This window comes from Lutra lutra, chromosome 9, assembly GCF_902655055.1.
Source record: "Lutra lutra chromosome 9, mLutLut1.2, whole genome shotgun sequence".
Classification (NCBI taxonomy): Eukaryota; Metazoa; Chordata; class Mammalia; order Carnivora; family Mustelidae; genus Lutra; species Lutra lutra.
Window position 1 is genome coordinate 22,579,800 of NC_062286.1, and position 22,645 is coordinate 22,602,444.

A 22,645-nucleotide genomic window follows, 5' to 3' on the forward strand; every position below is an offset into this window, starting at 1 on the left:
AAGAAATCCCGGAGCCGGTATTTTCCAAGATGTTGAGCAGCATTTGTGTCTTGGGCTACTGAATGGTGCCACGTGTATGAAGGCATATGAGGGGCTAAAATCATGAGGTTAAAACCCATAGACCTTGGTTAGAAAGCTGACTGACGCACCCTGCTCGTGACAGCCCCTGGGCCCTGGGCTCCAGAGCCATGTTTGAAGCAGAAGGTGCGAGTTCCCTTTGGGCCCCACGTGTTTAAAGGCTGCAGGGTCTGTCTGTTCACCAGCAGCCCAGCCTCGGCTGGCCCCGGGCCCTCCCCCAGGCCCTGGCAAGGAGGAGGCGGATGACCTCCCATCCCGGTCAGCCCTGCTCCTGATCCACGATGCCGGGCTTGCTTCCCGACAGAGAGTCTGTTCCTCCCTGGACAAGACAACGAAGGACTGTTTCCTGAGAAGCTGTGAGCTGTTAGGACAAGTCCAGCCACCCTTTCTACAGTCAGCCCTTGCCTTTGTAGAAGCTGTGGCAAGTGGCCATGGACGAGGAGCCCAGACCTCTGCCCTGGGGGCAGGCTCCTCCTGCTTCCTCTGCAAGGGGGCCCTGGGGGACCGCTGGCCCAGTGAAGTGTCCCAGGGGTTCTATCCACAGTCTGTGGGTTGTTGTCCCTGGAAAATTACACTCATTTAAAGGAAAAAATGAAATCCACCGCAGGCTCTACCTCTGAAACTAGGAAAGTCCTTAATCAGACAGACTAAACACACCTTACCACGTCCTGGTGTCAGAAGGAAAACAAATGCTCAGCAGCGTGGTGCCTGGTTTGTGATGGGACTCAACTGGGTGTCTCCAAGGACGCTTGGAGGACATGGACCTGCTTAGACATGGGCGGCGGATGGCGGGGGGCGGCGGGAATCTTGTTCCTCATCCAAAGGTGAAGTGCAGGGGGCTGTGGGGCCTCCAATCTAGGGCTGTCCCAGAATGCAGCACTGCCTTGCCTTGTAGGACATTCAGAAAGGTACTGTTATTTATCATATGTAACATTTTAAATTAAGGTGAAGTTCACATAACCTAAAAGCAACCCTTTCCAAGGGAACAATTCTGTGAGATTTAGTACCTCCACAGTGTCGTATGGAACACGCTCCGGCCTACTTCCAAAACGTTTCCTCACCCCAAAAGGAACCCCGACGCATTAAGCAAATGCTCCCCATTTCCTCCTGCCCCCCCATTCCTGGCAACCACTGATGTGCTTTTGTCTCCATGGATTTATAGTTAGGCAGTATTCTTTCAGAATCCCAATGACTCTATTTTCTGGACTAGAAAACAATCGGGAAACATCAGCATGGAAAATAAACTAATTAGTATGAATAGCAATATAGTCGCCCCCTCGTTGAAGTGTTTCATAGGTTTCAGGTGGCTCCACGTTCATGGTCTTGTTCAGAAGCCCAAGAGACAAATGTTACTGAATGTGTTGGAAATTATCAGCTGCAGGAGAAATTCCTTTTCCCTTAGGCAGTGGCGTGTCTGGTACACTGGCAAATACAGTCCCTACCTTGATGGGTTGCATAAGGCACGCATTTGTTCCTCAAGTAAAGATGGAATAAACCTGAAAAGACAGACTCTGTTCAATGGGGCAAACAGATGTCTTTTTCATGTGAACACAGGACAATGGCATCTAAATTAATTTCCAAAACTGATGTGTAAACAGAGACCGTCATCCCCATATTCCTATGGATACGAGGGAGAAAATAGCTTACTCGTTGAAAAATATTTTTGTGTCCCTACTAAGTGCATGACACGATGAAAGTCACCACTGGGGACACAATTGTATCAGGCGCTATTTCTACAAGTGTTCCAAAAGGTCGTTCTTTGCTCCAAGATCAAACATTTTCATTTGATGTATCAGTTAACTACATTGTATCAGTTAACTACAAACCGGAAGTTTCCCTTGAGGTTCTAGTCTGATGGGACTGAAAGGATGGGGGAAGGCAGGCGTTCTGGAAGCAGATGCTCTGGGGTTTGGCATGTGGCAGGTGGAGGTTTCAGAGAAGAGTCCGCAGCAGAAGGGCCCTGGGCTAGAGCGGGGGGTGGTTCACTTCTGCAGGAGAGGGACTGGAGCACAAGGACATGAGCAGAGGGAGCTGTTGGAGCCAAGACCCTGGTGCAAAAGGAGAGTTGGGGGGCAGCTTTGGAGCTGGAGAAGGAGTCCCCAGGATCTGAAGCATGGGCTGATTAGGGGGTGATGGAAATTTAACCTGAGATCCAGAGGGCTTGACAGGCTTGTCATTAGTTGGTCAGGCAGACAATGTCCTCATGCTGGGGAGATGGGCGTGATAAGGAAGCATGTGCCTGCGCGTGCGCGTGCGCGCACACACACACTCCCTGCCCTTGTTAATGATGGGGGATCGAGTAATTACGGAGAGTCTCAGGGAAGACTTGTAAGGTGTCACGGATACAGGTCCCACTGGGACTTCCCCTAACCTCAGGAAGCTGCCCAGAACTGGTGGCATTTAAACCAAGATCCTGAAGGTAAACAGAAAGGAGAGCTTTTTTTTTTTTTTTTTTTTTTTTTGAGGTCCTGGGAGTGGATTTGAATGTGGAGTGACACAGTGACAGTCTCATTCAAGGGAGCTGAAGGCACCAGATGTGCAGGACAGGAGTGGGTGGTGAGAGGAAGGAAGGAGGCCAGGACGACCAGGGAGGAGACCCTGCCTACAGCCCAGGAGACAGCTGGAGCTTGCAGTAGGGTCCCAATGGAAAGGAGGTGTTCCTGGGGAGTCCAAGATAATCTGGTTCCAGGAATCAAATGCAGAGGAGCAAGAGGACAAGAGGAGGAGTTGGGTGGGGGTGGGGAGGTACATGAATTCGAGGAGTGGACAGGATCTGCAGGGGCACACACTCTGCTGAGCACAAAGGTGGGCCTGCGGCTTGGAGTTCAGGTGGGCCGGGAGACCCAGACGAGGAATTTCCTTCTGGAGAAAACCACATGGCCTTGCAGACGGGTGCTGCCACCCGCGCACACTTCCAGCCCAGTTTGAGTCTCACACTTTCTGCTTCCCTGGCCAGTTCTCTCTTGTGTTCCTCAGAAAGGGGGTACTCAAACTGCCTCCTCTCTCTCGCAGATCTTCTCCAACCCCCTCACTTACCACAGATGACATCATGGCCACTTCGTAGAAAACAGAGGCCATCGGAAGGGGATCTCCTCATCCTGTCATCGCTAAATCTACAACCCTATCAGCTTGTCTGCTGCCTTCTTTCCTTCTGCCGCTATAAGAGAGAAGCTCCCTCCTGCTCCCCCAGGCTTGCCCCACCGTCCAGTTCTGGGTACCATGGGGTCCTTGTTCTCAGAGAGCCTCGGGAGCCTGTGTTCTCTTCCCACCCCGTCATGGACTTTTGCCTCTCCAAGGTTCCTTGCTTTCCCACAAGCATGAAACAAGGTGAAGTCTCAACCATCCTAAAAATGCCAAGAGCCTCCCTGGATCCCTCCTCTCGGAGCAGCTTCCCAGCCGAGGGGGGCCTTGGTGGCGATCTCTTTCCTCGATGGGCTGCTTCCTACCTCCTCTGCCCTTGACCCCAGCAGTTGGCCGCCACCCCCATGGCCCCGGCACTGCATCCCTGTGTCCAAATCACAGCCAGCGTAGCCCACATGCCCTTGACCCCGAGACAGCCACAGTCCTGCTCCCCACTCCTTGGGTCTGCCATTTTCTCTGCCTCCCTCTTCCTGCCCATGACCCTGGACTCTTCCTCACTGCCCATCTTAGGGCAGGACACTGCCCCACCCTCCTCATCTGCTAGGCAGGTTTCAAATCTGAATGTTCTAGCCAGCCCCCCTGTCGCCGTGCTTGTCCACGGCCCACCCCTCTTCCCCGGGACACCTACAGCCACATCCACTCTGCACACTGCTGCCTAAACTGATTTTGTGTGTTCGTACTCTGTTTCCCGCTGCTGCAGGATCTGGGGACCCTATCACCTAGCTGATTACGTAAGTCTCCGGCTCAAAGCCTAGCCTAGAGATCTATCAGTTAGGATTCCTTTCAGCTGCCTGGGAATGAAAACCCGGATGAACAGAACCTGGAACACGAAGGATTTTATTCTCTCCTACAACAGTCTGGAGCCAGAGGTGAAGGACTGGTCTGAGGGTTTCATGAAGTCATCAGGGGCCAAAGTCCTCCAGCTGTTTTTTCTTATTTATTCCCATGGTGGGACCCTAATTCCCATGACCCAATTTCCAGCAAACTCCAGCCGTTGTATTTGTTTTCCACAATGCAGTATAGAAGAATGGGAGAGGGGCACCCCCTACCTCCTTTATTTTATCTCCCCCCCCTTTTTTTTTTTGAGAGAGAGATGGCACAGGCAGAGGTGGGGGGGCAGAGGGAGAGGGAGAGAGAAAATCCTAAGAAGGCTCCATGCCCAGCTAAGATCATGACCTGAACAAAATCAAGAGTCAGATGCTTAATTGACTGAGCCACCCAGCTACTGCCCCCACCCCACTTTTGCTTTGACTCCTTCCCTGAGAAATCTTATAACACTTCTGTTTATATTTTATTAGCTAGAACTTACTCCTAAGGCCAGAGCTCACTGCAAGGGAGTCTGAGATGTACAATCTTAAATATAATCATAGTCATAAAACTGGGGGTTATATTCATAAGGAAGAAGGGCAGAATGGATCCTGGAGGAAGCAACCAGAAGTTTGTCATTGTTGGCCCTTTGGTCACCCGAACATTCATTATGCTCCCTTCTTCCCATGTATTGAATTAGCCCCTTCCCTCTCCGGGGGGCAAACCCCAAAACCTCATGCAGATCAAGGCCCAGGATTATCAGGCAATGTGCAGTCCTCTCCATGGGCTTCAGGTGTAGCTGTACCAGGTGGACTAGAAATGTGGTATTTGTGATGAAGACCCCCCATTCGGGAAAGGGAGCATGTCAGGCACTGGTTCATTAAAATCATCCAGTGCTGGGCGCCTGGGTGGCTCAGTGGGTTAAACCTCTGCCTTCAGCTCAGGTCATGGTCTCAGGATCCTGGGATCAAGGTCCGCATCGGGCTCTCTGCTCAGCAGGGAGCCTGCTTCCTCCTCTCTCTCTGCCTGCCTCTCTGCCTACTTGTGATCTCTGTCTGTCAAATAAATAAATAAAATCTTAAAAAAAAAAATCATCCAGTGCTAAAAGGCTGGTGGAGTAAAGTCCTCCCTCCTGGGAGGTGAAGTAAAATGCTTGGTTCGCCCCCCTGGCAGCCCCTGTTCTGTTCTCTGGGAAGAATTCTTCTGTCAGTTGTCTATGTCTCTGGGCTTTTCCTTCCGGAAGGTTCTTCCTGGTCCATCATCCCCCCGCAGCTATGTTTGATTGAAATGGACATTAGGAGCTTCAGAGAGTTCCCAGTCTCCTTGCTGTTGCTGTAGGTTCTGGGGCTCAGGGATTGTACTAGAACTAGCTGTTAAATGACCAGCCATAGTCAGTACTTGTTCGATGCATTTTTTTTTTTTTTTTTTAAAAGCTTAGGCTTTCAAACTATCTGCTTCTGGTTAGTTTCTTATACAAAACCCACAGCTAAAGATCTAGTGTAGCCATCATTGTAACATGGGTGGCTCGAGAAGGTTAAATTCACCCTAAGTGGGGCTTGAACGCACAACCACAACAGATAAAGTTGAATTCAAACCTTCCCTGTGCCTAACCACACGGAAGTTTACTTTGATGTGAAGACCTCTAGATAGATACGTACAGAAATCTCCTCCCCTTGCCGCCCATCGAACACACGTCTGCTTGGGACTTCAAACGGAAGATGGGTGATTAGGACACACACCTGACTTCCTTCCACACTTGTTTCCTCTCTCACGTCCTCCCCAGGACCCTCCAGACCTAGGAGCAGCGCTCTCTCCTCTGTTCGCTTCCTGAAGTAAAGCTCTACCATCAGTTCTGCTGGGCTTGCTTCTTGATATCTTAAAGAGGAAGTTAAAGACATCCAGAACCCCCTATTTCTTAACCAACGACTGTCTTTCAAGACTACTGTCTGGCTGAAAAAATTCTATTTTGGTTGTCCGAAGCTAAATAGTACATATCTCCTTCGCATTTTTTTTCTTTGCTAATCCTAACTTCACCTCCGGAGCAAGCATATGGTTGTGGTGACCAGGAAGAAAGTCACATGCTCAGCTGCACAAAAAAGGAATGCATTTATCCCATTCTTCAAAATCGGATCCTGCTTACGTCATTTAAGACTTCCTATTTGACTTAGGGTAAGTCCAAAATGTGTAAGAATGTTCTTTGGGGTCTGAGCCCCATGTATCTCCTAGCCCCATCTGATCAAACTCCCAGCCTCACACTGTGCATAACAGTCACACCAGACTTTTCTCAGTTCTCTTAGCACGTTTTGCTCCGGACCTTTCTGAAAGTTTTTGCGCAGTCTGGAAAGCTCTTTGTCTCTCTTTAATTGACCAAATCTGGTTCATTTCTCAGGTTTCCATCTTAAAATCACTGTCTTCAGGGCATCCCTCAGAACACCTCATGCTCTTGTGACTATTGAATTAATTATTTTAATTAATATTAAAGTATAATATACCTTAATATATATAAATATTAAGTATATTATCATATTAAGTAAAATATTAAAATACATTTAATATATTAAGTACCTCCGTTTCCCATCGAAACATCAGCGGGTGGAGGACAAGAAGGATGCCTGTTCTGTCCGCCTGGCCCAGCATCAGATCATTATAATCTCTAATCCGGATTAGAAAGATGCGTTTCTAGAATGCAAATCTGCATAAAACCCTTCCTCTTCACAATCAGGTGAAAGTCAAGCTCCGTCATGTAGCTTCCAAGGCTCTGCGTGCTCTGGCCTCACCCCCCAACCTGCCTCCCTCCTCCCTTCCATATTCATCTAGACGAAGATGTCTTTCAGTGCACTAGAGCAGGGAAACCTTCGCCTATGAGATTTCAGAAATTCCAATCAGATTTCTATTTATCCTGCAGCTCTTAGCTGAGAGCTGCATTAATTGGTTAATTGACTTTTCCACTCATCCTGTTCTATGTGCCAGGAACTGTACTAAGTCCCGAGGAAACAGGTGAACAAGACAGGCGGGGGCAGTGTTCCCTTCGCTGACCACCCTCATCCTGAGGATGGGTAACGTACAGGCTTCCCTGCCTCTCTGAAAAATCCGTAGCATTGCCCGATCACACCGTGTTAATGACTGTCTCCCGTCTCCCTTGCTCACTCGTGAATGGTTCGTTGATTGCATTTAGGAACCGTCAAAGTCCTTTGCTCATGACAAACAAAAGAAACAGAAGTAGAATGGACAAACTGGATCACAGACAAGGTGGGCAGGGAAGGGCAGGGTCCGAGGCAAAGGCAACAAGGGAGGTCTCTGCTTCTCCTCCTTCCCCAGGAAGTTACAGGAAGTGTGGTCTGAGAAGTGTGTGTGGAACCGGACACGGATTCTGTTTATTCCGTGACTGGAATAGGTAAACCAAAAGAGGCAAATGGCTGGTGGTTGCCAGGGGCTGGGGAGAAGGAAGAAAGGGGAGTGATGACTTATGGGTGTGGGGTTTTCTTTGGAGGGCGTGATGAAAATGTTTGAAAACAAAGTAGAGGTGGTGGTTGCACAGCATCGTGAATATTCTGAATGCTGCTGAACTGTATGCTTTTAAAATGATCACTTGCTTTTTAAAAATTTTTTTTAAACTTTATTTATTTGACAGACAGAGATCACAAGTAGGCAGAGAGGCAGGCAGAGAGAGGGAGGGGGAAGCAGGCTCCCTGCTGAGCAGAGAGCCTGATGCTAGGCTGGATCCCAGGACCCTGAGCCCTGAGCCGAAGACAGAGGCTTAACCCACCGAGCCACCCAGGCACCCCAGAATGATCACTTTCATTATGTGAATTTCACCTCAGGAAGGGAGAACAGGAAGACCTGGAGTTGGACTGAGGGGTGGGTGTGGGGGCCATTTCTTTTCCTCTGCGTGTCCCTGGTAAGGGCACAGTGACTCCTAGGACTCTGGGGCTGGCTGGGTTGGCTCTGAAAGGAGGAGGCACTTCCCAGAGCCGCCTGGTTCTCCTCTAGGTACAGATGAGCTTGGCACACCTGGACGCTGGCCTCTGGATGCACTGGGCACAGTGCAGGAGCCTCACAGGCGTCTCAGGTACAGGGACCAGAAAGACAGTGGGCTCCCCTGGATGGGGCAGAAGAGGAATCCTTTGGGATACATCCACACCAAGATTTGGGTTTCAAAAGCAACAGTGAGTAAGCGTGAATGTGTTTGTGAGGACAGGAGATGGGCTTGTCTAGCTGACGGGCAACGTGGTCAGAGAAACCGCCCACAGTGTGGAACCAGAAGGATTGCTTTTTGGTCCCTGTTCTGCCAGCTAATGGCTGTATAATCTCAAGCAAGGCACTTTTTATTTCTGAATAAAAATAAAAGCCACAGTCATTGGTGGTGGGAATGCAAAACGGCACGGCCACTTTGGAAGACAGTTTGACCGTCTCTCACAAAACTAAACATAACCTTTATGAACTCATGGTGCTCTTAGGTATTTTTACCCAAACGAGTTAAAAACCCTAAACACAGATGTTTGTAGCTGCTTTGTTCGTAATTGCCAACCAAGGTATCCTTCGGTTGATGGATGGAAAAATAAACCGTGGTCCATCCAGACAATGGAATATCATTCAGCGCTAAGGAAATGAGCTACCAAGCCATGAAGAGACGTGGAGGAAACTTAAATGCCTCTTACTATGTGAAGAAAGCCAAACTGAAAATCACACAGCTATGATACTGTGTGATTCCCACTACATGACTTTCTGGAAAAGGCAAAACTAAGGAGTCAGTAGAAAGATCAAGAGTTGCCTGGGTTTAGAGGGGAGGGAGGACTGGCTAGGCGGAGCTCAGAGGGTTTCTAGGCAATGCAGTTACTCTGTGTGATGCCGTCACGATGGAGAGATTGCATCATACCTTCACGCAAACCCACAGAATGTATCCCACCAAGAGTGCACCCTGATGTGAACTCTGGGCTTTGGGTGACAATGACGTGTCATTGGTGGGCTGATGTGACTGATGCAGGTTCATGTCAGCTGTGCTGCTTTGGTCGAGGGGGTTGTGCATGTGTGGGGTTGTGAGCTAGATGGGAAATCTCTGCATATTCCTCTCAGTTTCGCTGTGAGCCTAAAACTGCTCTAAAAAAAAAAGTTTATTTTAAAAAAGGACCTAGGGGGTGGGGAAGCTCTCATTGTTGAGTGTTTGCTCTGCGCATCCACTCTGTGTTTCATCCTTCTAAGCATCCCAGGCTATAGGTGGGTAAGCTCAGGTGGACAGGTGGGTGACTTGTCCAAGGCCACCCAGCTGATCTTTGTAGAGCAGTGACCCTACAGACCCTGCTCTTGGCCACCTGTCTGCCTCAGTGGACTATGAAAATGATGATGGTGGTGATGTCATCCGCTGGCTGAGACGGTCCTGAGCCCTGACTGGAAAGGTCCTTTGGAGAGGTTTCTATGGAAGTTATTATCATCTTAAGTGGAAGAGTAATGAGCCGCTGTGTAAAGGATACGTGTGAGCTCTTGGAGAGAGAAGCTCAGGGTAAACTCAAGGCAGTCCCCTTTCTCAGGCCAGTGAGGATAGAGCAAAGTGTGCCTGTTGTGAAAGTGTGGGGGCTCTCGCCTCTGCCCCTCATGCTCTGGGGGCCTGGTGGCGGGCCAGGGCCATCCCCGCCTGGTCCCTGCCCTCCTAGAGCAGAGCCTGGCTCTCGTGGCCTCTGCGGCCGGCTCTGAGTTGGAGCTCAATGACACCCAGGTGGCTTCCCTGATTTTTCAGGCAGAGGATGGAGTGCAGAGCTGACCTTCAGGGGTGCAGCGTAGTGTTAGCGGCCGTTGAAGGCTCTCAGCCCGCACCGGGTCTCTCATTAGCTGAATGGCCTTGGACAAGTTACATAACCTTTGCATCCGCAAGAGGAGGACTCAGATACCTCCTGCCCAGGGTTGTTGGAAGGCTTATGTGAGATAGCGAGTAGAAGGTCACCCCGCCCTAGTACGCCTGCGTCATGAGTAATGCTCTCATTCTGCAGCCGTCCTTCCTGCACGAGGGAGGGGGAGCCCAGAGAGGAGCATGTCAGTCGAGGCCACGCAGCTAGTCTGAGGCAGGCCCGAGCTTTCTCTGCACTCATTTCCACCCCTGCCTCAGTCAAGCCTTTTCTGAGAATCCCTGACCCATGGGTGAACTGATAGCCTGCCCTTCACACCTGAACGACATTGGGCAATGGAATTAGAAAACCACAGCTTGGCACTGTTTCCCAGGTCTGGTTTTGCTGAGCTCCTCTGTACTGAGGCTCTACACTACTTTGTGTGAGATGGGCCTCCCCGGGGCAGATGGTTGGGCTCCAGGCCATCAACATGCCTCTCCTCTCCTTGAGTGATTTTAATACTCCAAAGCCAGAGCCCTCCCATCAGCCTCTCCGGAGGGCAACCCAGACTCCTCAGCATTTCCCTGACCTGGTGACACTTCTCAAAAGGGCGGCCTGGTGTACAGATCTTCGGTCCGGTTAAAGTGGCTTAAGAATAATTCTATTTGGGAATGTTGGCAACAGCCCCCAGAGATAGTGACAGACACCTCTGGCTCCCGTAAAGCTGTCCCTGGCACCGCAGAGCTAGCCATCTGCTGACCAACGGCCTTTGCCCCGGGCAAACCTCCCCACTAGGGTCTCCACTACTTTGGAATCCCGGCTCCCTCCTTCCCCCGCCCCCTACTCCCACCCATAGGGCCCATGGCTACCGTCATCCCCACCCCCAGAGCCAGCACTCCTTTCCCTTCCCAGGACCTCCCCATGGGCCCCAGGAGCAGGTGTGAGCGAGTGGCTGGTGGAGGGTAGGATCTGGTACCGTGACCCCAAAGGGGCCCTTTGCCTGCTAGGCGCAGCTGGGACCTCATGGGGAGTCCACAAGAATGACCACCAGCACTAAGCAGCAGGCCTCCGTAGGCTCCCGCTCTTCCAAACACTTACCAGACAGTCATCCAGGAGGCAGTTACTATCATTGCCCCACTGTAGAGATGGGGAGACTGAGACCCAGAAAGGTTTAGTAACTTGTTCAAGTCACACAGCTTGAAACTGGCAGAGCAGAGTTTTGAGCCTGTCATCTGGGCCAGCATGCCCCTGGGCACCGCCTCATCTGATCTCACGTACCCCATCACCTCCTCCTTCTGCCACGGGTGGGTGCCTTCTGTCATGTCCACAGTGACATCCTCAGGACACAGCTGCAAATCAGGACAAGCACACGGGGTAGAAGGCCGTAGTCGAGGCCCCTCTGCCCGTAGACCCAGCCTCATTCCCAGCTGGAAGCCCTGCAGGGGTGCCATGATCTGAATGTTGGTGCCCCGCCAACTCATATGCTGAGGTCTAAGCCCCGAGGTGTGGTATTATGAAGTGAAGTTTCATAATGACTAGGTCATGAATGGGATTTGTGCCTTTATAAAAGGGGCCGCACAGTTCCCTGTCACCCCCCTCCCACCACATGAAGACACAGTAAGAAGCCAGCAGTCTGCAACCCCGAGGGGGACCGTCACCCAAGCATGCCAGCACCCAGATCTTAGACTTCCAGCCTCTAAAAATCTGAGAAAGAAATTCTGTTGTTCATAAGCCACCTACCTGGGATAACTCTGTTAGAGCAGCCCCAAAGGACTACGAGAAATGGTCTAGTCCTGTCATCTTACTGCCAGGATGACCTGGGCCAGGTCTGTGGCCAGCTGCCTTGAGGGGACCTAGAGGCAGCAGGTCTGTGGTCAGGCCTGGAGGCACCCTCAGCTCCTTAGAGAGGCTGCCTGAGATCTTGACCGGCAACTGCACCTGCCTGGGGGCTGAGGATGTGAATGGGGCACCCAGAAGTGGGATGTGGGGCGAGGGAAGGTATTGCCTCCAGCACTGGCCCCCTGGTCCCTTCTTTACTCCTCCTTATCTGCATCAGCTGCTCCAGGAGCAGACCCTGCCCAGCTGCCTGCCACCTTCTCCTGTGCCTTTCCATCCAGGGCAAACCCCCTCTTCCATCAACATGCACAGCCTTGGTTCCCTTCCATCCAAGGAGGACATGCCCACAGTACCACCGAGCACAGGACCCAGCAGCTAGAGACTCAGTAGCTGCAAGCTTCCTTGCCTTCTACCCATTGCCTCTCCATGGGCTAGCCATAGCCATGGGCCGAGACAAGCACCTTTCGGCCTGTTGTCATGGGCGACACTCCTCTCCCTCCTCTCTGCCCGGGAAACTCCTTCTCTTTCTTCAGAACTCAGCAAAGATGTCACTTCAGGCAGAGAGGGGCCCCCTCCCCAGCTGCCATCGTGCTCTGCTCCTGCTTCTCAGAACACTTACCAAGAGGTTTTGATGCTGTTGATTTGTCTGATGTCTCTAGACCCACCTCCGCAAGCATGAGTGCACATCCCTTCCTTTTCTTCTCTGGATTATTTAAAATTTCTAAAAATTCCACAAGTAATTCATGAATATGTGCATACTGTAAAAAAGAAAGAAAGAAAGAAAGAAAGAAAGAAAGAAAGAAAGAAAGAAAGAAAGAAAGAAAACAATACCCAAAAGGCAGAAGCCTCAAGTCCTTCCCCAGAAAAATCTCACAGTTAATAGTTTGAGTTTCTCTCTGCATACATTGATTTGGTATCTTCTCACATAAATGAGATTAACCTCTTATGCATTGTTCTGTGGCTTCCTTTGTCACTTGATAACTGATTGTATGTGTGGTAGGCAGGATAATGCCTCTTCCCGGAAAGAGGTACGTGTTCAGATCCTCCAGATCTGCAAGTATACGACCTTCTATGGTAAAAGGGACTTTGCTGATGTGGTTAAGTTAAGGACCTTGAGACTAGAAGGTTATCCTGGACCAGCTGGGCTGTCCCCATGTGATTATAAGGGTCTTTATAAGAGGGAGGCAGGAGGATCAGAGAAAGAGATTTGAAGACGCTCAACTGTTGGCATTAAAGTGGAGGAAAAGCACCAAGACAAGGAAGCCAGGTGTCTTCTAGAAGCTGGAGAAGGCAAGGAAATGGATTCTTCTCTGGAGCCTCTAGAAGGAACGCAGCTCTGCAGAACCCTTGATTTAGGCCCAGTGGGATTTTGGCCCCACAGAACTATACGATAATACATGTGTGCTGTCATGAGCCAATAAGTTTGTAATTTCTTACAGAAGCAGGAAGAAATTAATGTGGTGTGCATACAGCTGAGATAAACAATAATATTTATGGGAGTAATTAGTACTTATTCAGTGTGGACTATCTGCCAGACACCGATCTAGTGCTTGAGGCACTGTATTAGTCGGCGAGGGCTGCTGGGGGGGCTTCACTGACAGAAATGGATTTTCTCACAGTTCTGGAGGCTGAGCGTCCAAGATCAAGGTGCCCATAGTGTTACTTTCTCCTGAAGCCTCTCTCCTTAGCCGGCAGATGGCCATCTTCTTGTTACCACCTCACACTGTCTTCTCTCGGTGTGCCTATCTTTTTGTGTCTTCCTCTTTTTCTAAGGTTACAAGTCAGATTGGATTAGGGTCCTACCCTAATGGCCTCATTTTAACTTACTCACCCCTGTAAAAGCTCTGCCTCCAAATAAATTCAAATTCTGAGGGACTGGGGATTAGGCTCCAACGTATGAATTTGTGAGGGACACAATTCCACCCATAATGGGCGGATGATCTTATTCACTAGCCACAGTAACCCAGTAAATTAGAATCATTTTAATCCTAATTTTACAGATAAGGGAACAGTCACAGAATGGTTATGTTACTTGCCCAAATTGACCTAGCAAATCAGGTACAAGGCCTGGCGTGGGAATTGCCTGTTCACGTACTTTGCCCATTTTTCTATGAGGTGATTGTTTTTTTTTTGGTTTGTAGGTGCATGGGTTTTCAGTAAACACTGATTGATTGAAGGAATGAATCCAGAACTCCTAGAAGAACATAGACCAGACTGGGCCAAGTCTGGGTGCCCCGATCCCTAACCTCTCCAGGTTGGCAATATACGCCTCCAGGGAAAAAAACAAAAACCAGGCAGGAGGTGAGTGTCCATAGAGGATGGTGGGGGTGGGGAGGTATACTGCCTTCTATTCATCAACTGAATACAATCCTGGGAGACTTTCTGGAGGAGGGGGATGGTCTGGTATCTTAACCCTCAGGGAACCGTGGCAGACAGTTTTGTAGCTTGGGGTATCTCCTGGATGTTCCTGGGCTGCTAGTGCCGGATCTTTCCACCTGAAATTCCACATTCTGATTCCAGGTGCACAAGTGTCCAAGCTCTTCCTCAGTGTGAAAGATCCAAGCCAGCTGCAAAGAAATGGCTGATGACTCAGCCAGCTATCTCCTGGACATAGGTAGCTGGCCAATGCTCATGGCCAAGGCGGGGCTTGTCTTGACCTGGTCTGATAACTCATTTTGGTCACTGTGGCAAAGGGGACAGCTGTTATGGGCTTAGGCAGACCTGTGGCTTCCTGCCCAAATCAATGGGAATACCCCAGTTACCTCTAGGAAGGGCAAATAATGGTGGCCTTAACACACTCTGCCCGCAGAGCATGGAGCTCCAGAAGGACCTTCCCATGTCAGACTTTGCTATGGATTGGCGGCTACCATACTCATCCCCATCCCTGCTTTCTGACCCTTTCCCTCCATTCCATCCCAGTCTGTCACAGCAGGCAATAGAGACACTTAGCAGAAGCTTTGTCTTGATCCAATATGGTGCTCATAGCAGGGAGTCTGAGAAGCTGAAATAGAATAGAAATAGAAATAGAAACTGAAATAATTCCCATTTGTCATGGGCTCTTGGTATGAAGAAGTGTCAATATCATGTAGTTCATTCTTCCCACTTAGCATTCTAGGGCTTGAGTTTCCTATAGAACATTTTCAGGGTGGAATGGTTACTTAGTCTTTGTGTGAACTCCTCCACTGACGGGGACCTTACCACCTTACAAAGCGGCCAGTTATATCCCCAGACACTTCTCACGGCCTGAGAGTTCATCTTTATGCTGTCCTTCCTTACACTGTGTTCCATCTCTTTCCTGATCCTTCTGTCCACAGTCCCCACAGAAGATGGCCATTCCCTGTCCCTCATGGCTTTTCAGAGATTTGAAGGCAGCTACTGGGTCACTTCCTCTAAGAAAGAACATTATGGGGTTTAGCAGGAGGAAAATCCAATCCTTTCAAGCCTGGGGGAAGGCTTGCCCTGAGTTTCATATCTGCTACAGAGAAACTGCATTAATGTCCTTCGTTTGGACCCGGGCATGGGCCCAGGGCAACCGTAGGGTGGTTCTCTAAGCCTTTGGACTACAGACACATAGCAGACACATAGCCTTGCTAGCTGGGAGATCCCCAGCCTATTGTCTGAGTTCCAGTGGAATCTTTCTGGGTCCCTGGAGCCTGGAGACAAGGACATGGTGTCCTAGAAAAAGCACTGTTCTTACAGTTCCTGACCACCAGGTTCCCAGTCCTGGTTCTTCCACTTCCTGGTTGAGATCCTTTAAGCAAGTTGCTTAAACTCTGGGCTTTTGTTTTGCCTTCTATAAAATAGGAAAATATCTCATCGTGTTGCTCTGAGGATCAAGTGATACCACATATAGAAAAATGCTTTGTCAATCAAAATACAGTCTACTAATGATTAGCCAATTCAAGTGGTAGGTAAAGGGGTTCCAGAACCTAGAGGTTCTTTGGTCTGGGCCTTCCTCGTGAAAGACTTTCAGGAGCAGAGTTGGTTTTAAGAGAACTTCTGACTCCTTCTCAAGCCCTGTGGCTGGTCCTTGGCACCTCGAGGGGGCTCTCTACTGAGGGCTCCTGGCCCCCAACCTGCATGAACCCTGCGGAGCCTCTGTGCTCACATCTCCACAGGGAGAGGGGAGGGGAACTCTGGCCCAACTGCCTTAGCCCAGGCTTTAGAGACCTGGGGAGAGTGGGTAAGCCTCACAAAGTCAAGGTTTGGGGCCAGGACTGGGCAGGAAGTGCAAGCCAGGTTTCCTTGGCTCGCAGTTGGCTCTCCACTCTTCTCAGGAAGCCCCAGGGCTGCCTGCCCAGGGCTGCACCTGCCCAACCTCTGCCATCACTCCCTGCCTGGCCTTTAATTTAGACAGAGGTTAATTCTAATTTCCCAACCTGAATGGGTTTTATTGAGAGATGCAGTAGAGGGACTAAGAGTCAGGGAACCCAGCCTAATGACAGTGGAGGATCTCATTTACTCCAACCCCCTCATTGGACAGATGAGGCCCCAGGAGGGGAAGGCTGACCCAGGCAGGTAGTGGCCGGGTTGGGTTTTCTGCATTTGTTGTGTTGGGGTTTCTTGAGTCCCAGGCCAGGGCTCACTCCCGGCACCTTCTGTGTCTCCGTGCCGACTCTGTGCCTCCAGCCTGTGGCCTGTGGGTGACTCCATCCGGGCTCCCCGGCCCGCTGGAGTCTGACTGGGCAGAGATGGCCACTGCCCTCACCCTCCCGGTGTCATGGGAGCATAAAGGCCAGGAGCCTCCACAAATAGCAGCATGTTGCCACCTGCCTAACCCCGATCCGGTTTAGCCTGAGTTAGCAGAAGCACCCGTGAGATGTACTTCCCAGGCGGGGCCGGGCTGGGCAGCCCCCGTCCTTCCTCATGCCGCGCTGTGCCCTGAGGGCGTCTGGGCTGCCAAAAAGGCGGTGGGGTGGGGGGGACACTGGAGGAAGGGGAGCCAGATCTGGGTTATCTGAGTGGGGCCAGCTGAGGTGGGGCTGGGATGCAGTCAACCTGTTTCAGCCTACCCCTATAGGGCAGCACCTATCTCAGGGGCAGGAAGTTGGGCCAACAGGGACATTTGTCTGGCTGGGGCCACATTCCGGGCAGGCTGGGCTGTGCCAGGGAGGGTGCCTCTCTCTTCCTGCCTATCCTCTCTGCTTGGGCTCCCCACCTATAAAGCAGGAACAAGTCCCATCCCTTACCCGCCTGGGGGGACATTGAGCAGGAGTGAGATAATGTCTGCAGGCTCAGCCCTCCACTGAGGGAGGCAGCCTCAACACACACGTCTATTTTCACTGCCTAGAGCTCTGCCTGGCTTCCTCCGGGGGCCCCTGCTGCTCCCTGGTCCCCAAGGAGACGGGAGCCTGGCCAGTGGGAAGGCCTCACGGACCCGTCCCGGGCATAAAGAAGGGAGCCCCTGAGCTCCAGCACCCAGCTCTCAGGTGGTGGGCCCGGATTAACTCCTGGCAGTCCATTGTTCAGGGTTCAAGGAGCCCCCGCCCGCTCCTGGCATTCCGGCTCAACCAGGAGTCTGGGTGGCTGGGCGTGGCTGGGGCCTAATGAGCAGGGTGTGCCCCGAGGAGTTGTTAGGAGCTGGGTGACAGCTGTAGGCAGGTCCCCACCCACGGCCAGTGGGCGGGCCGGCTTGCACAACAGTCACCTGTGTCAGGGGCCCCTCATGACATCTTCGCCAAATGTTTATTTTTAAAAAACAAATATTCATCTTTGGGGGTAGGGGTGGGGAAAATTTCTAAATACTTAAAAGACAATGCGCTCACACTTTTTAACCCCCAAATCTATTGTATTAGGAAAGGTGATGCAAGTCTGTAGGGTTTCCAGCCCATGATAGAGGGGGTAGAAAAGGCCCAAACCGTAACGGGCTTCTTGTCTTCCCCCCAGTTAACACCCTTCCCCGGGATTTTCAAAAGCAAAGGGCTTCTGCAGTCCCAGGGGAGTCGTGGGCAGCCGGGCCTCACGCCTTGGCCATTCCCCATACCCCTGGTTCTCTGTGTGCAAACGCGACTGTGGCTCAGGCCCCCCCACCCCCCTGCCCCGTCTGCTCAGGGATTGAGCCCCGGTGGCAGGAGCCCTTGAGGGCTGCCCAGGGCTGCCTGGTTTCCCCACACAGGGCTGTCACCTAAGCTCTCTGGCAGCCCACGGACTTCTTCTTTTTAATATTTTATTTATTTATTTGACAGAGAGAGACACAGTGGGAGAAGGAACACAAGCAGGGGGAGCAGGAGAGGTAGAAATAGGCTTCTGCCGAGCAGGGAGCCCATGGACTTCTGCACCAAATCAGTCCTCCAAGGAACGGCCAGGCGGACTCAAGGAGCTGTCCATTTGCCATCGAGCCTCTTCAGGGGACACTTGGCTGTTTCCAAGCTGCTGATACCCTGGGCCTTTCAGCACAGGCCAGTTTGGTGGGCGTGTGGGAGAAGGTCCGCGGAGAAATGCGGCTGAGCTACCTCTATGTGCACCTGCAGTCTTGCCTTCCGGGTCCTGCTGTGCACTGGGAGGCCTCCAGTTTAGAAATGGGCTTGAGGAATCAGAGTTCTCGATGGGAGGGCTGCGGGGAAGACAAGGGCAGGCCAGCCTGAGGAGCTGCGGTGGTCAGCACGAGCTCTGGAATCTCAGGGGGATGCCGCCGGGTCCAGTAGCCCAGGGTGAGACTCCGGAACCACCAGGCTTCTGTGTGGCGCTGGGCGGGGCCCAGAAGAGAGGTTGTTCCTCTGGACTCTCTTCCCCATATCACAAGCTCCCAGGCCCCAGCGAGTGCATCTGCTAAAATTTCCTTCATCAAACAGCTTTGCACCTCGCTGTGGTGGGCTCTGTGGTGCTGAGACCCAACCTTCCTTGGGGGAGCTCTTGTCAGAACGACTTGCATCTAGCTCCAGCCCAGATCTCTCTTTGGAGCCCTAGACCCTGCTGAGCTGCTCCCCTGACCCAGGGCAGTGGCTGGACACCATCGCCCCAGCTGAAAATGCCTCTTCCCTGTCCCCCACCACCCTCTCCCTCAGTCCCTAGACTCTAGACATAATGTACCCCCACCCTGCCCAGACTCTAGAGCATTCTAAGCTCAGCCTTCCATCTGTCTCTGCAACACACTATAGTTGCTGTTCTTACTTCTCTTTTTCTCATTATTTCAGAAAGATGAAAATCCCACCTTCCCTCTTCTGGGGAGCAGTCTTCAGCCAAGCTCTGGAAATCTGTCTCCGTGGAGGGAGTTTCCATCCCCAGCAAGGGAAGCGGTTTGTCAGAAGGACCTGGAGGTTAATTGCTAGGGCAGGCGACAGCCGTAACTGGAGGGGTCAGAATAGAAAATCTAGAAGTATCTTCAGTCTTATTTGTAAGACTGCCTTCAGTGCGGTGAGGGAGGCAGAGGCTATGCCTAATTTAGTAGGAGAACTTGGGCAAGTCCACTCCCTGTTCTGAGCCTCAATTTTCCCATCTCCAAAATGGGAATGATGAATCTCCCTTCGCAGGGTATTGAGGACCAAATGACCCAACCATTGCGAAAGCTTTAACACAGACCTGGCACATGGGAGATGTTTCATACATGCCAGCTCTCTTTCCCTCTCCCACAGGACAGCTGTCCCCTCCAGGTGTCCCCAAAGCATGTACTCACCCCAGGGCAGTCAGGACTGAGGAGGAGGTGGGGGCACCATCCACAGACCTGGCAGGGACTATAGAAGTGGGGGTTAAGCAAATTGCCCAGTGCAGTGGCCCTCATGCTCGCCTCCTGATTAGCTCGAGTTAATGAACAGCATGATTTCTGACTCGCTGCTTCTCAAGGGTGCCCTTGCTGTTTGCCTTCCTCCCATCTGGGACCCACAGCTGCACCCCCATTCCACCAACTGCACAGTCCTCAGCTGCACGGTGGGCCTGGACATTGGCCATGCATGGGGGATCGGCTCTCTCAGTCCCCTGGGCCCTCAGTTCTGCCCCAGGCTGGTTCCTAAACAGGCAGGGCCAGGGGGGAGTCCCAGCCAGTGCTGAGGAACTCAGTGTAGAAGGCTCTGAGCTAGTTTCTGCACTACACACTTTTTTTTTTTTAAACAGATGATAGACTTGGCATAGACCATGTAGGGTATTGTCTGTGGAGTCCAGGCTAGAGGCTGAGGCCTCCCCAGGGCAGGGGCTTCTCATGTCCCCTCACCTTCTTCCTTCCGTGGGCCCCTCCACAGCAGACACACAGCGGAGGCAGGGCCTTCTCTTGGTCTGAGCAAACCTCTAGGGTACTGGCTAGGCTTGCAGGGCCCTGTTCTCAGAAAATGGGTTCATGGGAGAGGCTTCCTGAAACTTCCAGCTCCATCTCTCTCTCTCTCTGTCTGCGAGGTGGGCAGAGACTGAAATGAGAAGGGTCCACGGTGTTGCTCAGCCCCAGAGCCAGGCCGCCCTACAGTGAGCCTTCGTGGCCCCAGTGGCGCTCCCTCCCTTCTCCACTCCACCAGGGCCACCTCCCACGCCTGCCACCATGACCCCGGACTGGGGCAGGAGGAGAAGATTCACACTGAGTGCATAGCTATAGCCGTGATGGAAGTAGAGAACAAGGCCACAGTCTCCGGAAAATTCAAGACCCTCTCCCCCAACTGCACATTCTCCTGAGACAGAGGGGAGGATGGGCTGGACCCAGCATCCTTGTCGGGGATGATGTCAAGTGTGTCCCATGGCAAGCACGGATCCCAGTGCTTCGGGGCTCAGGGTGCCCACAAGCCAGCCCCATCCCTGAACGGCCCACAGGGCCCAGAAGGCGGAATGTGGGAGGAGTCCAGTCACCTTCACCAACACTCCTTGACTGTGGGAGGTGGGAGTGGGGTGGAATTTGGGGAGAGCAAGGGTGGAAAAGACCCAATACAGAGACACAAGAAATCAGGCTCTTTAGGGTGAAATTCACCAGGAAGTCCTTCTGGAACTTCTCTCCCCTAGTAGTACAAGCTGTACCAGCATCTGAAAACTTCCCTTCAAAACCCACTGTGGTGCAGCCTGGAAAGCCAGCACACTGCGGAGCGACACTAACTGCCAACACTCAGCCAGCCAGGGAGTCGGGGCCCCAAGAGTGGGATCATGGCAGTACTCGCATGTTTATTTTATTTCCTGTCATATAACCTACAATTTACCTTGTCTCTTGTGTTTCAAGAGACAACATAAATATTACATTAAGAAATTAGGCTGTTTGTGTTCGAATCTTCATGAATAAGGTTTGTTAGGTTGTTTGTGGTAGCATATATTGTTTGACTGTAAAATACACATTATGTAAAATTTACCTTATTAACCACTTTAAATGTACAGTTCAGCAGTGTTAAGTATATCCACATTGCTATATGATCGATCTCCGTATTTTTTTCATTTTACAAAACTGAAACTCCATACCCATTCAACACAACTCCCCATTTCCCCCTCTACCCAGCCCATGGCTACATTTTTTTTTTAATTGAGGAATACTCTATATACAGTGAGATGCATAGATCTTAAGGGTAAAATCTGACAAATTTTGACAGATGCATACACCTGTGTAAGTGTATCTCCAATCAAGTTACAACACCTTCCCATCCCCAATGAAGTTGCTGTATTTCCCTTTTTTTATTTTTCATCTTAACTAGAATTATAGTCACCATGTGATGATGATTTCCAGAATATTAGATCCCCAGAACTTTTTTGTCTGTCTCCCCATCCCAAGGCAACCAATGTCCTGATTTCTATTATCATGGATTGGTTTTGCCTCTTCTAGATCTTCATAAAAATGGAATCATCCCATTGGTACTCCCTTCCTGCTTCTCTTTCTTTCAACATGATACTGAAATTTAGCCATGTACCATCTATTAATAGTATATTGATTTCCATTGCTGAGTAGTATTTCATTATATGAAGATAACAGAGTTTTTTTTTTAATTTTATTTAGTTACTTGACAGAGAGAGAGAGAGAGAGAGAGATCACAAGCTGGCAGTGTAGCAGGCAGAGAGAGAGGGAGAAGCAGGCTCCCTGATGAGCAAAGAGCCTGTCATGGGGCTCGATCCCAAGACCCCGGGATCATGACCTGAGTCGAAGGCAATCGCTGAACCGACTGAGCCACCCAGGCTCCCCGACAACATAGTTTTTTATGTACCCGCCTATAGATGGACATTTGGGTTGTTTCTAGTTTTCTTGCTATTATCGATAAAACTACTGTGATGATTGGACTTTTGGATGATTATTCTTGTGGATATGTGTTTTCATGATTCTTAGATAAGTACTTAGGAATGGAGTTGGTATATCATAAGGTAGGGTATATTTCACTTTATAAGAAACTGCTAAACAGTTTTCCAATATGGTTGCACCATTTTAAGCTTCCGCCAACAAAGTATGAGTTCCAGTTGCTCCACATCCTCACCAGCATTTGGTATTGTTGCTCTTTTTAAGTTTAACCTTCTAGTGGGTGTGAAATGTTATTGCACAATTCCTAACACAAAGATGTTGAGCAATTTTCATTTGGTTGCTGGCCACTTGTAATCTTTCGTGACATGTCTGGTCAAGTCTTTTGCTTGCTTGCATTTATTATTTATTTATTGTCTTTTTGTTATTGATTTGTTGGTATTCTTTATATATTCTAGATACCAGAACTTTGTCAGATACATATTTTGCAAATATTTCTTTGTGGACTGGCTTGTCCATTTTTTTTTTTTGTAACAGTGTCTTTGATTTAAAAAAATTTTTTATGAAATCCAATGTATCCATTTTTTTTTCTTTTATAATTTAATGAGTCAGGCAATTATCCATCTAACTGCAAATATTAGATTCATGACAATAATATTATTTGTGTTACTATTAATATAAAACAAATCCAAAATACTAATGAATAGCAATATCACATTGGATATGAGACATTATTTCTTTATATAAAATATTGCTGGGGGAACAATTGCCAATTCATACCAAAGTGATAAGGATAAAGAAAATACTATAGAACATTGGGTTTCTATAAAATACAGTGAAGTATTTTATA

The 22,645-nt window shown here is 50.2% G+C and overlaps 1 long non-coding RNA gene across 1 annotated transcript; it reads left to right on the plus strand.

The window, feature by feature from the left end:
* Positions 1-6,055: 6,055 nt before the first annotated feature.
* LOC125110017 (uncharacterized) lies at positions 6,056-22,285 on the plus strand. Its single transcript, XR_007130415.1, has 3 exons — positions 6,056-6,195; positions 13,820-13,979; positions 17,864-22,285. It is a non-coding gene; the product is annotated as an uncharacterized LOC125110017 (long non-coding RNA).
* The last annotated feature ends 360 nt before the right edge of the window (positions 22,286-22,645 follow it).